The 16980-nt window shown below is 43.7% G+C and overlaps 7 non-coding genes across 7 annotated transcripts; 2 read left to right on the top strand and 5 right to left on the bottom strand.

The window, feature by feature from the left end:
* Positions 1 to 4060: 4060 nt before the first annotated feature.
* trnay-gua (transfer RNA tyrosine (anticodon GUA)) lies at positions 4061 to 4147 on the bottom strand. Its single transcript is given in 2 exon segments — positions 4061 to 4096; positions 4111 to 4147. It is a non-coding gene; the product is annotated as a tRNA-Tyr (tRNA).
* A 119-nt stretch (positions 4148 to 4266) lies between these two features.
* trnae-uuc (transfer RNA glutamic acid (anticodon UUC)) lies at positions 4267 to 4338 on the bottom strand. Its single transcript has one exon. It is a non-coding gene; the product is annotated as a tRNA-Glu (tRNA).
* A 757-nt stretch (positions 4339 to 5095) lies between these two features.
* On the top strand, positions 5096 to 5167 carry trnae-cuc (transfer RNA glutamic acid (anticodon CUC)). Its single transcript has one exon. It is a non-coding gene; the product is annotated as a tRNA-Glu (tRNA).
* A 259-nt stretch (positions 5168 to 5426) lies between these two features.
* trnay-gua (transfer RNA tyrosine (anticodon GUA)) lies at positions 5427 to 5513 on the bottom strand. The gene is given in 2 exon segments: positions 5427 to 5462; positions 5477 to 5513. It is a non-coding gene; the product is annotated as a tRNA-Tyr (tRNA).
* A 119-nt stretch (positions 5514 to 5632) lies between these two features.
* Positions 5633 to 5704, bottom strand: trnae-uuc (transfer RNA glutamic acid (anticodon UUC)). Its single transcript has one exon. It is a non-coding gene; the product is annotated as a tRNA-Glu (tRNA).
* Positions 5705 to 6461: 757 nt separating this feature from the next.
* trnae-cuc (transfer RNA glutamic acid (anticodon CUC)) lies at positions 6462 to 6533 on the top strand. Its single transcript has one exon. It is a non-coding gene; the product is annotated as a tRNA-Glu (tRNA).
* A 115-nt stretch (positions 6534 to 6648) lies between these two features.
* On the bottom strand, positions 6649 to 6735 carry trnay-gua (transfer RNA tyrosine (anticodon GUA)). Its single transcript is given in 2 exon segments — positions 6649 to 6684; positions 6699 to 6735. It is a non-coding gene; the product is annotated as a tRNA-Tyr (tRNA).
* Positions 6736 to 16980: the final 10245 nt, after the last annotated feature.

Here is a 16980-nt window from a genome sequence, read left to right as displayed (position 1 = left end):
TGAATTATAAATACCTTCATTATGCATTTTAAATATAACTGTCTATTCCCATAACTTGTACACATAGTTCTGGACACCTCCAGAATGCTTTCGGTGTGATCAATCAGAATACGTACAGTAATATCCAGTAAAATATAGTTTACTATGTTTTCCATCTTTGGAGTGAAAAGAGACCAAAACTAACATCACTGCTGTTCTTAGATAACGGCGTTTACGACCCAAAGGAATGTTCACAGAACTGCCACCCTCTCTGAATTCTAACCAAGGAGGAGAAATGAATCCTGTATTCATATATATACAGTATATGCTATTATATATCCACTTGAGAATTGTATGAACAATGTATCTAAGTTCCCTATTTCATGAGTTGCCTTTTTGTGGTTTGGTCTATGTTTCTCGACAACTCTAATGCGATAATGTTTTAAACTTGGCCAACTAATGTTTAACCAAATCCATTTGTGGCAAGTTTGGTCTTGATAAACTCCAATCTTCATTCCCCATTTGTTAATTGACATTACATTTTGCTAAACTTGTGACACATTAGTATTATAAGGATTGTGAAGATTCTGCTCTTAAACACCCTAATTTCGTCGGTTTCAAATGTCTCTCTCTTAGACAAAGAGCAATAAAAACCAAAGTCCCGCCTTCGAAATTCCAACCCTCTAATTGGCCAAGTCAACAGGAAGAGGCCGGATTTCTCCAAGGTGATAAATGACGCTTCCCCCCTCCGCTCGCGCTCTGTTACTTTGACTGTCAAAATGTAAGGTCTCGCCTCCGGGCGAGCTCTTCGCCTTTCTTTTATTTGTTTCTAGTTTAGTTTGTGTTTTTCAGTCTTAGATAAGTCTCCGTGTTTAATTCCAATCGACGAGTGAAAAGAACACCGCGTGACATATCTCTTCAGCAAACCCATCTACAAGGGACCTTTAAACGAGCGCGCGCTCGTTTTGAAGGAGAAACACGCGCACGTGACCACGTGGCGAGAGACGCACACACGCGTCTTCACCAGCCATGCGAAGATGTGACGTTAACTCCGCGTGATTTCCCCGTAGAGATCTTTATTTCTTTTCTTTGTTAGTCAAAGTTTTGTTTTCCGTAGTCGACTCTGTTCACTTCCACAAAGTGAAACAAACTTAGCCGAACTATTTTCCTTTGGTAATGTTACCCCAAAGACTTGGAAACTCCGTTCAACGCGCGCCAAGCAGCACCCAGTGACGCTTCCTAAAGGACTCCGCTCACGCACGCGCAGGAATGCCGCGACACAGAGAGACCCAGAAACTTAAGTATATCTCTTTATAGAGCTTCTAAGAAGCATTAAGATGATGTTTTCGTGTTGTCACAGGCAGGGGACTGTCAGGGGAATGTTGCCAATGCTCTCTCTCTCTCTCTCTCTCTCTGTCCCTTCCCCTCTCACACGTGTTTCCATTGTCCACACTCTATGCATTTCTCGTTCATAACGTGTATTGTTGTTTATTATGTTTGTAAATACATATATCCCATGTAACCGTAGTAAATACATAAGTAGTTCTGCCTTATTAAATTCATTATATTCATCTGATTGATGTACTGCCTTTTTGCTCATTTAAGTCCCTTAAGTGCCAAAAGATCTTATAGCAACAAGCTTACAAATTAAAGATACTTTAAAGAGTATGTGTTTATAGGGCAGGAAACCCAATTCTTGTGCCCACAGAATTGCTTTTCCTGAAATCCTATAAAGTAAGATGATATTGTGGATTCCCACAAATATTAGTCTGACAATTGAGCTAATTAATTTAGCCTGTTTTGTAAGACGTGGTCCGTGCAGGTAATTGCAATCAACTTGTGGTTAAGTGCAAGGATACACAGGCATGCATGCAGGTAAAATGACATATCATCCCTTATCGGGAGTTTTATTAACATGTAAGACTGATCTAATCCAAACATGTATGAATAATTATTAATTACCAATTATTAATTATGATATGCAAATTCCCCACGGATTAGATCCGCCCCAGAGTCTTTACATAGTTTATGGACGATATTGTGTGCATGCTGATAGGCTCTGGTTCTGAGCTTGTTTTTGGTCTGGCCCACGTACTGCCTGCGACATCTGGAACAAAACGCCAGGTAAACACAGTTGGTGGTTTCGTGGGTCAAAGGTCGAGGAATTTTAAAGATTTTTTTATTGAATCTACTCATAACCCATCTAGATGGCACAAAGTATTTGCAATGACCGACCCGTCCCACTGAAGTGGGTACGCGCAATTTGCTATGAACGAGGATATCCTTCAGATTCCTATTGCGTTTGTAGGCCGCTATAGGCCTGTGGTGTTGCAAAAACTTTGTGTGTGTCAAAAACTTTAAAAAGTTTTCCTAATGGCCAAATTAAGAGCAACGCTTTGTTTAGAGTAGAGGGCCGTGAGTGGAATAATTTTATGACTGTTTTGAACATCAGTCGCCGGTTGACTCTTGGGTTTGTCATATGTTTTTAATATGTTCCTCAGGAAGGATCTGGAGTAACCTCGTTTCCGGAGGGCTTGGAACAGAGTACCAGTGGCCTCAAGCAAGGACGAGGGCTGTGAGCAGATTCTCTTAAATCTCAAGAGTTGCGACTTAACAATGCCTTTAAAGGTATGATTTGGGTGAAAGCTACTCTTGTGTAATAGTGAATGGGTGTCGGTTTCCTTAAAGTAGACCCTAAAATCTAATTGTCCCGTTTCAGCAAATTTGGGTCCTTTGTACGAGACTACATCAAGGAAGTTTACCTCTGACCTGTCCACACTGTATTTAACACCAATGGACTCCTGGTGAGTATTAAGGTGAGTGACAAAGGCAAGAAAGTCATCCATAGAATGAGTCCAGACACCCCAAATATCATCTAGAAAACGGTCATATGCGAATGGTTTCCTGGCAGAAGTTTCAAGAGCCGTTTGCTCCCAATCTGCCATGAAAATGTTCGTATACGACGGGGCAAACTTCTTGCCCATGGCCGTGCCCTTGACCTGTAAGTAAAATTTAGAATCGAACTCAAAATCGTTCCGGGTCAAATTGATCTCTAGGAATTTAAGAATATGTTCATCAGGTCTGTGAGGGTCAGGGTATTTTAACATACATTTTTTTATTGCCTGTAGGCCAATTGTGGTGTCAATGTTTGTATATAAACTATCAATATCGATAGTAAATAGGAATGAGTTTTCTGGAATGTGAAGCTTGCTAATCTTAGAGATAAAATGATATGTATCCTTCAGGTAACTGGGGTGTCATGTGGAAAGAGGATTCAGAAAATGTTCCACATATTCGGCCGTGAAATACGTCTCACTATTGCAATCTGATACAATAGGTCGGCCGGGTGGGACCTCAAAAGGTACACTCCACTTCTCCGGATCCTTATGGATTTTTGGAAGGAGTCACAATCGTCTAGGACGTGGCGGTCCATCACTAGTGAGGTACTCTTTTTGTTTGGCGTTAATGATTTTTTTGTCTAGCATATCTTCCAGAATAACCTCTATTTCCTTCGCCGTTTCCATGTAGATTAGTCCCTCAAGTGGACGATAATGCTCTGTGACAGACAGCTGTCTCAATCCCTCACCCACATATTGTGCTCTGTCTAAGATGACCGTCGCGTTGCCCTTATCAGCAGGTTTGATGACAATATCAGTGTTGTTATATAATCCAGGGAATGAGCTTTTGCCCACCACTGGCGGTCGTGATTGTAAAATGGCGAACTACAAACTCAAGCGCTGACGCCCTCGTCGAGAAGCAGGGCCAAGGAAATGTTTATGTGTGAAAAAGAACTCCTTCGAGCCGGAGTTGAACCAGCGACCTAAGCTTTTGCCCACCACCGGCGGTCGTGATTGTAAAATGGCGAACTACGAACTCAAGCGCTGACGCCCTCGTCGAAGAAGCAGGGCCAAGGAAATGTTTATGTGTGAAAAAGAACTCCTTCGAGCCGGAGTTGAACCAGCGACCTAAGCTTTTGCCCACCACCGGCGGTCGTGATTGTAAAATGGCGAACTACGAACTCAAGCGCTGACGCCCTCGTCGAGAAGCAGGGCCAAGGAAATGTTTATGTGTGAAAAAGAACTCCTTCGAGCCGGAGTTGAACCAGCGACCTAAGGATTGCCAACTTGCCACCTACAGTCCTCCGCTCTTCCAGCTGAGCTATCGAAGGCACACTGATTGGGGACAGAACCTCAACATATCAGGTTGCTGAATCTCCGCCACCGGCTAAAACTGCTACAGACATACATGCTGGTTGTTTCGATTAAGTGATGCAAAGACAACCCGATCTTCCCATACCAGGAGTCGAACCCGGGCCGCCTGGGTGAAAACCAGGAATCCTGACCGCTAGACCATATGGAATCTTCCTTCTGCCTTGAGCAGACCATTTTACTTTTAGTGTGTGACCGTCCGCTTTAAGAACATGGGAATGATCCGAAGGGATTGTTTACTGAATTCAATTTCATCAGGCTCATCAGAGGGAGCTCTCATTTGCCTCACGAGGGGGTTCAGTTTCCTCCCATTCTTGCATTGGCATAATAGACACTACAAACTGGTCGTAAAGCAAGGTCCTTGTGACAGTATTCATGCAATGCATTTTAAAAGAAGCATAGTATTGTATGGTAACCGTTATCCTACTGACAAAGCAGCCTATTGTTGGACTGTCAAATTTTAATATTTCTCAACCAATCCAATAATAATAATAACAGAGACGTCTGCAAAAAACTGCAAAAAAAAACCTTAGAGATGGAGGTCTCACATGTTGGGGATCTCAAATTTTTTGTTTTTATGGCAAGTTTGTGGTGTTGTTAGGATATTCCTACAGAGTCTGTGACAGTTTCTCAGCGGAAGAACCGGCATCCAGGGTAAGAGACGTCTGCAAAAAACTGCGTTAAAATCCTTCGAGATGGAGGCCTCACATGTTGGGGATCTCGGTTGCTTTGTTTTCATGGCAAGTTGTGGTGGTGTTAGGATATTCTTACAGAGTCTGTGACAGTTTGTCAGTTTGCCAGGGTCAGTGACGTCTCCTCTCCTGGAGGAAAATACAAGTATTAGTGGTCTTGCTGCAAAATCTAGTAGAGGCCACAGCGAGGCTTGAGGGCAGGTCGTTAGCAGACCTTCCCTGGTGGTCTAGTGGTTAGGATTCGGCGCTCTCACCGCCGCGGCCTGGGTTCGATTCCCGGTCAGGGAATTAGCTTTTGCCCACCACCGGCGGTCGTGATTGTAAAATGGCGAACTACGAACTCAAGCGCTGACGCCCTCGTCGAGAAGCAGGGCCAAGGAAATGTTTATGTGTGAAAAAGAACTCCTTCGAGCCGGAGTTGAACCAGCGACCTAAGCTATTGCCCACCACCGGCGGTCGTGATTGTAAATTGGCGAACTACGAACTCAAGCGCTGTCGCCCTCGTCGAGAAGCAGGGCCAAGGAAATGTTTATGTGTGAAAAAGAACTCCTTCGAGCCGGAGTTGAACCAGCTACCTAAGGATTGCCAACTTGCCACCTACAGTCCTCCGCTCTACCAGCTGAGCTATCGAAGGCACACTGATTCGGGACAGAACCTCAACATATCAGGTTGCTGAATCTCCGCCACCGGCTAAAACTGCTACAGCCATACATGCTGGTTGTTTCGATTAAGTGATGCAAAGACAACCCGATCTTCCCATATCGGGAGTCGAACCCGGGCCGCCTGGGTGAAAACCAGGAATCCTGACCGCTAGACCATATGGGATCTTCCTTCTGCCTGCAGCAGACCACTTTACTTTCAGTGTGTGACCGTCCCCTTTAAGAACATGGGAATGATCCGAAGGGATTGTTTACTGAATTCAATTTCATCAGACTCATCAGAGGGAGCTCTCATTTGCCTCACGAGGGGGTTCGGTTTCCTCCCATTCTTGCGATGGCATAATAGACACTACAAACTGGTCGTAAAGCAAGGTCCTTGTGACAGTACTCATGCAATGCATTTTAAAAGAAGCATAGTATTGTATGGTAACCGTTATCCTACTGACAAAGCAGCCTATTGTTGGACTGTCAATTTTTAATATTTCTCAACCAATCCAATAATAATAATAACAGAGACGTCTGCAAAAGACTGCTAAAAAAAACCTTAGAGATGGAGGTCTCACATGTTGGGGATCTCAAATTTTTTGTTTTTATGGCAAGTTTGTGGTGTTGGTAGGATATTCCTACAGAGTCTGTGACAGTTTCTCAGCGGAAGAACTGGGATCCAGGGTAAGAGACGTCTGCAAAAAACTGCGTTAAAATCCTTCGAGATGGAGGCCTCACATGTTGGGGATCTCGGTTGCTTTGTTTTCATGGCAAGTTGTGGTGTTGTTAGGATATTCTTACAGAGTCTGTGACAGTTTGTCAGTTTGCCAGGGTCAGTGACGTCTCCTCTCCTGGAGGAAAATACAAGTATTAGTGGTCTTGCTGCAAAATCTGGTAGAGGCCACAGACAGGCTTGAGGGCAAGTCGTTAGCAGACCTTCCCTGGTGGTCTAGTGGTTAGGATTCGGCGCTCTCACCGCCGCGGCCCGGGTTCGATTCCCGGTCAGGGAATGAGATTTTGCCCACCACCGGCGGTTGTGATTGTAAAATGGGGAACTACGAACTCAAGCGCTGACGCCTTCGTCGAGAAGCAGGGCCAAGGAAATGTTTATGTGTGAAAAAGAACTCCTTCGAGCCGGAGTTGAACCAGCGACCTAAGGATTGCCAATTTGCCACCTACAGTCCTCCGCTCTTCCAGCTCAGCTATCGAAGGCACACTGATTGGGGACAGAACCTCAACATATCAGGTTGCTGAATCTCCGCCACTGGCTAAAACTGCTACAGTAGTCGGGGAGCCAAAGTCTCAAAAGCTCAATAAAATGGGTTGAACCTGACATGGTCTGCCATACTTTTTATTTGTGTTTTTTCGTTTAACTTTGACCCTAAGAACCAATAATTGGAGGGTCTGCTCTGCCGGAAATATCGCGAAAATTTTATTTGGCCATTTTAGTGTATGCCCCCTTTATTTTTTATCAGAAAAATGTGAAAAATGATTTTTTTCCTTAAATCCTCAGTGGATTGGGTAGGCTGTCAATAAATGCATTCCAGATACACAGAACACATGTGCTGACAACATCCACTGAATAAATAACTCTTAAAACACATTTATACTTATTTTGCATCAATTTAATGCAAAAAAGTAGGCGTTTTCTCCCTTTTTTCCAATATTTTCATCTTTACTTCATTAGCAATCAACTTTTACCCTAAGTTATGACATCAGTCAATATGCCATTCTTTTCTCCAAACAGTATACTCATTCCACAGAAAAAATTATAAAAATCCAACCAAAATCAATAGATCTGTGATGATTTTACTACTAGTTGGCGATCAACAGCCTCAGAATCTCAATAGAATTTTAGGCTACTCTCAAAATTTTGAAAGACATACTGGATATTTAAAATCGTCATGAAACGGAAGTTGAGATTGTCCTTTTTTCCTTATTGTGACGTATATCCGAGTGAAACGGCTTCTGAAATTGGAAAAAAAATGTAGGGTGGGGCTTGATTTCGTCCTTCTGGAATTAATTGGATCGTTGGAGGTTGGGCGTTGCTAACAAAATGGAGGCAGATTTGAATGCCAGTTTACAGTCTGTTGTGGAGGATTTCTCTCCACCGGACTCACCACCGTTACCCTACCATGAAGCATTTTTAATTGAGGAAACCGACGATGAGAACGAGGACGAGCAGCCAAATTTTCCGTAAGGAATCACCCCATATTTATATGAGCCTCCTGTGAACCAAGATGAGGCGGCTGATAGTCATGACCTCTAGTAATAGATTTTGACCAGAAGAGAAGAGAAGTCGTTTCAAGGGGGGAGGGAAGGGTAACGTATTTGATTAAAGATTATAAGGGTACATGAATTAAAAAAAAATAATGAAGTGCACAGATAAATCCTTTATAATAAACACTACAATATTACATATAAAAATAAGAATGGTAAAATTTGATTTCATGATGACTTTAACATGGTTGTTAATGTCCACATTATTAAACATCATGACCTAGGCATCTTTTTAATTTCAACATAACCCTGTTCTCCCTATGGAAATGTGTCACACAAGAAATATAATACAGCAAAATGACTTTCATTATTTTATTGCCTCAGATGACAACTATTACAACTTTAACAGAACAAAATAATTTAACATAACTTAATTAACTAGGTGCAGGTCCCTGTGAGGTGGGATAATCAGGAGGGTGGCACACTGCAGATACTGCTCTGGGGACAGACCTTCACCCTCACCAACTGAGGAGACAGCAAACAAGACCGGCAGGGTGGGTTATACAGCTGCGCGATAAAAGATGCACCCCCCCCCCCCTTCTCTCTCTCTAACACACACACACACACACACGTGGCCTACTTACGTGTCCCTGTCTTCAAGCGCAAGTTCAATCCTTGAACATCTGTTGGGGTCCCCGGTGCAGAGACATGCAATGCCACACTTCACATTGGCTCTTGCACAGGAGCATCCTCGGGCACACATGCTTTTCTTGCAGCGGCAGTATTTGCGGTGTTTGAGTTCGGAAGGTTTTGCCTCTTTCAGCATCATGGTTGCCACCAATTTTCCATTGACAAGTTGTCTCCCAAAATCAGAGGCAGCTGGGTAGGTTGGCTGAACCATGTGTGCCCGCTTACACACAGCCAACTGATGCAGGGCTCGGCGAAGATGTAATAGGAAGGCATCTTCAGTTGGTGGAAGGCAACGCATGTCTCCTTTGATGCTCACAAAGAGATGGGCTCGCAGTGCATCTAGAGTACCACCAAAGTCACTCCTGTCATAGATTGACACCATGTATTTCCGTGCTGCTGTTATAACCTCTTCCTGAACATCCAGGCTTTCCTCAGGGTCACCGTACCTGCACAGCGGTAGAAGGTCTGTCAGGTGTTTAATAGCAGTTGTGTAGGCCCGCCTTTTTCCTCTTCTGTACAGATAGCTCACTGTGTCACATCCAGTAAGTATGTAGGTGCTGAGGAGAAGGGATGTAAGATCTGAAGCTGCAACATCATACTTCCTCGCCAGAGCTTCTGTGATGGCATGAACAGGCAGGAAGTTATCCATCGTCTTCACCCACAGCTCCTGCAGCCCATCCATGTGTGTGATGTAGTACATGCACATCATGATCACATATGTGTCAGTCGCAACCACGACAGCCCGTTTGAGGTGCAGAATTTGAACTGAGTAGGCAATGTGAGCAAACATCCTGGTATCTGCCTCCTCATGTTTCTCACAGGAAAGTTCTGGAAGCTCAACCTGACGATCCGCTGACAAGAGTACAGTGCGACCAGGATCACAAAAGATTCCACCAAGAATAAGTGTGCATCCTGCAGGAAGTGACTTGTTCTGAGCTGCCCATGCTTCCCCCATGTAGTTCAACAGATTAGCTTTATTCACTGGATTGTGAATGAAGCCTTTCCATTCAGGTATAGGGAGAGTATCATGTGGCTTGTACTCCTTCATTTTGCTGGGGCAGGTCTTCATCCTCTTCTCTCGTTCCTCCCCTTTCAGACTTTCATTAGGGGAGACATCATATCGATCACCAACAAAGTGGATGCAGTCACACTTTTCTGGTAGGATTCCAAGGAGCTGCCTCAGGTACTTTCCTTGCAGTTCATGGAAGGTGCGGCTCCCAAGATGTTGGTAATGTTGAATGAACGCCATGGCATCTACTACCATTATAACAGGCTTGTCAGACGGCGGTAGTTTGTCCACTTCCCCCCATGAGCTGCCAAGGGCTGTCTTGATTGCAGCCAGGTAGTCTGCCTTGTTTCCTTTACGCATTGCATAACTTTGGTCAAGGGACGGATCTGGCTCAAACAGGGAGGCTGGGCAACTTGTCCATTCATGGCCAAACACTTCCACCTTCCTGTCTTCCTCTAAGTCCTGAACAAAGTACAGGTTACGTACAACTGCACTCTCCTCCTCATAGACCTTTTTGGCTTTGAATGCCATGGACATTGACTTCTTTGGCTTTGCTGCGAAGGTTGAAAGTTTAATTTGGGCTACTTTCTCACTGCCTGTTCTTCTTGCTGCAGCCAATGCCTCCAGTCCTTTTTCACAAGCACAGATCAAGTCAGCAGATGTGGCTTTGTGGCCTGTTGAAATGTTGATCAGCTCCTGTTCTTCAGATGTGAAAGGATTGATCATCTGTTTGTTGATGACATCCGTTATTTTCCTTCTGCCTCATTTGCACCTTGGCTGTCCTTGTCCTTGTGGTGTTTGGTGTCATCCGCATCCAGGTGTGCCATAGCATTTGTCTGCTCTGACACAGCTGTCAGAACTGGAAGAGCTTTCAAGTATTTCTCCATGGCTGCTGGCTGCTGACTGATGCCAGTGAAGAGTTTTGTCTTGGCATCACGATTGTAGGTTTTTTCAAGTGCCATGTCTGTCCAGACACCATTGAACCGCCCTTCTGTTTGACGTACAGTGAACTTCCCATCCTTGAATTCCCTATAGATGTTTGGAGCTAGTGTAGGCAAGCTTCTCATAGCTTCTAGATAGTGGGGAAGGCAGGATACGTACTTGTAGTGGCCAGCAGCTATAAGGTATGGTAACATCTTTTCCACTTCAGCCAGGTGTTCCTCCCACAGACCTGCACGCTCAGCATGGATGAACCGTCTAAGAATCATCACCATATCCATGTACATTAGCCATAGCTTTGTGGTAGGTGAGGTACGTGCTTCATTAAACTCAGCCATCAAACATGACAACTTTTTCAGTTGGTCAGTTGCATCAGCACACACAGAAGTTGCCTTCTATACATCCTCTTCTGACAGGGCATCTAGGAGTAGCTGGATATATATACTCCAGGTCCTTCTCTTCATCGACCAACCATCTGGCAAATGCTTCCCAGTGTAGGGCAAACATGGCTGCATACACCATAGTGTGGGCGTGCAGCATTGCATAGTAGTCTTTCCCACTGATGATTTTGTTTGCTGTTCCACGGAGACATACATCAGCTTCGACCATGATGTCTTCGATTCCAGTGGACTGCATCAAATGCCCAATGGCTCCAAGGAAATTCTGAGCAATATGGAAGCCACCCATGCGTAAGATAATTTTGGCATACTTGTCTTTGTTCTTCTTTTGCAGACTTAGAACCACCTCACACTGCGTGAAAAGAGCTGTAATCGGGCATGTAAAACTCCTGATTACTCCTGTGTACTCCACAAATAAACGTGTGTGTACGGGAGTTTGCTGTCCCGTCACACAATACTCCTGGATATGTACCAAGTTTGGGGCACAGCAGGGAGCCACTAAGGGCCATCAGTTACCATGGTGAATAATCCCCCGGTTGGGGTCAATGCAAGGGAACATTAGCATTTCACACCTTTGGGACACAAGGCAGTGGCCTCCTTCAATTGGTCAGAGGTCTTACATAGGATTGGCTGCTCAATGCTTTGTCCCTCCTCTAAACCCCCACACTATTGGTCCAGTTTATGGCCTCATTTGGGTTTATTATTACTCATTATTAATATTTATTATCATTGGTGTTCATGGTTATAATGTCAAGACAATCAGATAGACAAAGTTGAGTTTGTTATTTTTATTATTTGTAAATGACACTGGGCACATGACATATATATATACACACAGTCAAAATTCTATAAATAAAAATACATTAGCACAGAATACACTTTACTATTAGTCATACAATATATAACCCCATATAATATATAAGGCCTGTTTATAATATATAGAAAACAATATAATATAAATACTTTAGAATATATAAATAGTACAATATATAAATAATACAATATGGAATTGTATAGAACATATAAATGCAGTATATATATATATAGAAAACTATATAGAATTATATATAATACAATCTATAAATAATACTTTATAATATAAATAATACTATATATAAAAAAACAACAGAATATTCAAATTATACTATAGAATAATATTTTTATGCGTAATACTAAAATAATTCACAGGCCAGCTTCTGTGGTCTCCACCGCGACTCGATCTGCACCAACTCGTGCATGATGAGTTCCCAAGTACTTCTGGTCTGCTTCCAGTCTTTTTTGTAGCACCCCACACAGCGCAGACAAAACTGATCTGCGGGTTGGAGCCCGAACAACCCACACCGACTTTCCATCCAAGATAGCATCCTCCTCTTCAGACATGTGGTCAACTGTTGTAGTCTTCCAGATAGCTGCCTCTTCCTCTGTCTGGAGAACGCCAGTCCTGCTGCTCAGCAGCTGCAAAATAGGAGGGAAAAAAGTAATTAAACCACTGAAAATATCAAATTGGTTGGGATGGGAGCCTCTCCCAGGCTGAGTCTTTTACTGAGATTTATATTTATTTACACTTACTCTTCTTTTTCTTTGTCTCCTGCGCACAATGATCCTGCTGTCCTCCATCTTGTCTTTGTTCTCATCTTGGGCCATCCTGAAACCCCTTCTAACAGTTTCAAAATACGTCTTCAGGATGCTAGAGAGAGGAAGATAGTGAGGGGGGAGAATGTGTTTATTTATAACTAACTAATCTATACAGATAAATAGTTGTAGCCTTGGGACATTCTCTTGTGACTTACCTTTAAAAACAGCAGGATCTACCTCCATCACAGCCATGGAGACGCCATTATAAAGATAGGTTGTGACCTCGAGGTTGTGGGGGGAGGATAGACTGTGGAGCAGTAATTAAAGAAGGTTGATTAAAAATATAATTTAGAAGAAAGGACTGTTATGAAACAATAGTTTTAAAGATATACCTTGTCTGTGGGTCATTTTTGTGTATGTTGTTTTCCCCATTGTGCAATCTCCGTACAGCTTCCTGTAAACATCCAACATAGTATGAGGGCTCAATTCAAATACATTAATAAATAAAGCACACGAAGTTAAGCGGACACCGCCAAATGTTTGTGACGGTCAGAAAATAACTTACCGCAACAGAATTATTTCCAGCTCTCTTTAATTTCTTTGAAGCAGGCTCCTCTTTTGCCTCTTTGAGCTCATTGATGTCAGCCTCCATCTTATCCAACCTCTTGTCCATCGTCTCCAGCTTTTCAAATATCCTCTTCAAACTTGCATTTACCATATACACCAGTCTGTTTTTGTTCGGACTCGGAGTTTAAATAGCCACATTGTCCCGACGTAAAGGAGTAACATCTCTACCTTGCTCTCCCTAAAACTCCAGCGATCTTTTGCAAGCCATCTTGAAGAGCAGAGGACACCCAGATACAAACTGCTTTTCAGGGTCTACAGTCTTTGTTGTAGATTGACACAATGTAAAGCACTTATCAGCCCACCTTTCCTGAATACTAATGAGGGGGGCAGGGGAATAGGGGCAATCTTGAGCTGCCAGTCCCAACACAAATTAGCATTTACAAAGCCAAGCCATCAACTAACAGCATGTGGTCAGACAAGTTCCTGTTTTCGGGCCTTTACGGGCATTTACAGGTACGCGTAACAAAGTTCCAAAGATCCCTGCCAAACAGCAGATTTAGCGGGCGTATTCATTGTCTGAATTCTCCCGTATACACCCCTTTTGACGCAGTGTCATATATTGCTTGGTCACATGTGATGATGGCATACTCTTGACCTTGTTTTCTCGACACATCCATGCAGTACTGAACAGACTGTTCAACCACATCTGGGTTTGTTGGTGACTTGGGGAAGAAGGGACCATAGCTGATCACAGTTGCAGGGATGGTATCTGGTATGAGAAATGCTTGGAATGAACTCCATGTTGGAGCAGCGCAACTTGGTTTCAGGTCCTCCAATAGTACAGTAGGGCAGCTATGCACCAAATGCCATTCCTTGTGGTACCGGAAGTCCTCAGCAATCATATCAGTACACTTGTTTTCATCAGGACCACGAATCGTGTGTAGTATCTCTTCATCTTCAAGTTTGTTTGCTTTTTCCCATACTGCATTCTGTCTGTCATACGTGGCAATCAAAACGAGGGATCTATTCCCCCCGGTCGTGCGTGCTCTTCCACAAATGAAGCACTCTTCCCTGTGTTTGATGGGCTGTGGCATTGACATCCGTGTTTTTTTAGTAGGCCTGCTGCTGTCTGGCTCAGGATTAAGTTCTGCTTCAAATGAAGTGCCTTCTGGCTTTTCACCTTTGTTCCTCTTCTGGTCAACAGTTTTACGATTTGTGTACTTTGCATGACATTGTGTGTGCCACAAAGGATTCCTCCCCAGAAAGTCACATTGAGGTTTCATCTCATTGTCAAGTCTGTATGAGACAGCATCCTTTCTATTGGTTACAGCATATAGGAGGGAAGGGTAGCCTTGATTTGTCAGTTTCTGATGAGGACCAGCGTCACTGTCTGTTTTCTGACATATTATGCAAGCAGTATAGTTGGTACTGAGCAGCTTTCTCTCCAGCTTCTTGGTTGAGAACTCAGGCTCCATCCTTCATACTTCTCCAATTCACATCACTCCTCTCCTGTTCTCTCCTCGTCACTCTTATCCTCTCCTGTTCAGTTCACTCCTCTCCCTTCTCCTCCTCTCCTTTCTCCTCCACGCTTCTCCTCTCTTGTTTAATCCTCTCCTCTTCACTCTTCTCCCCTCTCCACTCCTAATCTCTTCTATTCCATCCACTCCTCTCCACTCTTCTCTCCTCTCCTATCCTCTCTACTCTTCTCCTCTTCTACTTTTCTACACTATTCTCCTCTTCCCTCTTCTTCTCTCCAATTCAATCAACTCCTCTCCATACCTCTCCACTCCACTCTTCTTTCCTGGTCAATTCACTTCTCTTTTTTCCTCTACTATTAGATTAGATTAGATTAGATTAGATTCAACTTTATTGTCATTACACAAGTACAGGTACAAGGCAACGAAATGCAGTTTGGGTCTAACCAGAAGTGCAATAGCAGCAAGTGCAGGATATACAATGGTTCCGTAAGTGCAGTACATGGATATGTACTGAATAAATATAGCTAGATATGTACTGAATATAATATACAGATGGCTATTACTATAAACATAATTTTTACAGATATGTACAATGAACATAATATACAGATGATTTATACTATAAACAGAGTTTACAGGTGAATGTGTACTATGAATATATATACAGATGGCTATTACTATAAACAGAATGTGAGCTTAGTATACTAATGTGATATATATAGAATGTGATAATATACAGAATGTGAGCATAATAAACAGATGGTTATTACTATAAACAGGATTTTCAGATAGATATATGTAATAAGTAAGGCTAAATGAGCATTATAACAATGGATTTAAAGTAGTGCAAATTAAGTTGGACAGAAGCTATCCGAGTAAAAGTGCAATGGAAAGTAATTGCATATTACAGTTAAAGTACGGTATTGCAAATGTATATGTAAACAATTGGTACTGTAAATAAACAGTCGGCAGTGCAAATTGATATTCTAGTCAGGTGAGTAGTGCAAGATGCATATGTAAACAGTTGTTACTATGATAATAGTCAGCAGTGCAAATTAACATTATAGCATTGCAAATAACCAATAACAAAATGGAGTTAGGTGTGAGGAGGGAGAGGAGAGATTATCAGTATATGAGGGGAGTGGGACCAGTGAGGGTTAGAGTTCAGTAAAGAGACAGCTCTGGGGAAAAAGCTGTTCTTTAGTCTGCTGGTCCTGGTCCTGGTCCGGAGGCACCTGAAACGCCTGCCGGAGGGCAGTAGAGAAAACAGTCTGTGGGCTGGGTGAGAGGAGTCCTTAAGGATGCTGCGAGCTCGGTGCAGACAGCGTTTCCTCTGGATGTGCTCGATGGCAGGTAGTTGAGTCCCAGTGATGCGCTGGGCGGTTTTCACCACCCGCTGCAGTGCCTTGCGCTCTGCAACAGAACAGCTCCCATACCACACTGTAGCACAGTTGGTCAGGATGCTTTCTATTGCACAGCGATAGAAGTTCACCAGGATAGTCGAGGAAAGCTGATACTTCCTCAGTGTCCTCAGGAAGAAAAGGCACTGGTGAGCCTTCCTGACCAGGCAGGAGGTGTTGGTTGTCCAGGACATGTCCGCCGAGATGTGGATTCCCAAGAACTTGAAACTGGAGACACGCTCAACAGCCATTCCATTGATGTGGATGGTGTCATGTGTGCCTCTTGACTCTTTTCTGAAGTCCACGATGAGCTCCTTCGTTTTGGTGGTGTTGAGGAGCTGGTTATTTTCAGTGCACCATGTGGCCAGGTGCTTGATCTCCTCCCTATAGGCAGTCTCATCGTTGTTGCTGATGAGACCAATCACCGTAGTGTCGTCCGCAAACTTGACGATGGAATTAGATCCGTACACAGGCTTGCAGTCGGAGGTGAAGAGGGAGTAGAGAAACGGGTTTAGCACACAGCCCTGTGGTACACCAGTGTTGAGTGTAATGGACGTGGAGCAGGTGGAGCCAGATCGAACATTCTGGGGTCTGTTGGTCAAAAAGTCCAAAATCCAGTTGCACATGGAGGTGTTGATGCCCAGGTCTCCAAGTTTGGCTATTAGCTTAGTTGGGATGACAGTGTTGAATGCTGAACTGAAGTCAACAAACAGCATGTGTGCATAGGTGTTCTTTTTGTCCAGATGTGTGAGCACAGAGTGCAGTGCCATGGAAACAGCATCCTCTGTACTCCTATTGCTACGGTAGGCAAACTGATGTGAGTCCAATGTGGATGGTAGAGAGTCTTTTAGGTGTGCCAGGACCAGCCGCTCAAAGCACTTCATTACGATGGGTGTGAGTGCTACTGGGCGGTAGTCGTTAAGGCACTTCGGGCTGGAGTGTTTTGGCACTGGCACAATGGAAGTGCATTTAAAGCATGTTGGTACTGCTGCTTGGGCAAGAGACAGGTTGAAAATGTCTGTAAAAACCCCAGCGAGCTGCTCCGCACATGCCCTGAGTACGCGTCCAGGGATGTTGTCTGGTCCAGCAGCCTTGTGCCCGCTGATCCTGCTCAGTGCCTTGCAGACATCTGTGGAGGAGAGTGTGATTGGCGGGTGGTCTGCTGGGGATTTGAGCTTGGT

This window comes from Siphateles boraxobius, unplaced genomic scaffold (genome assembly GCF_051911475.1).
Source record: "Siphateles boraxobius isolate OS27281-9 unplaced genomic scaffold, OSU_SipBor_1 77, whole genome shotgun sequence".
In the NCBI taxonomy this organism is placed as follows: domain Eukaryota; kingdom Metazoa; phylum Chordata; class Actinopteri; order Cypriniformes; family Leuciscidae; genus Siphateles; species Siphateles boraxobius.
The sequence above is the reverse complement of the archived record's forward strand: the minus strand, read 5'-3'. Positions and strand labels throughout refer to the sequence as shown.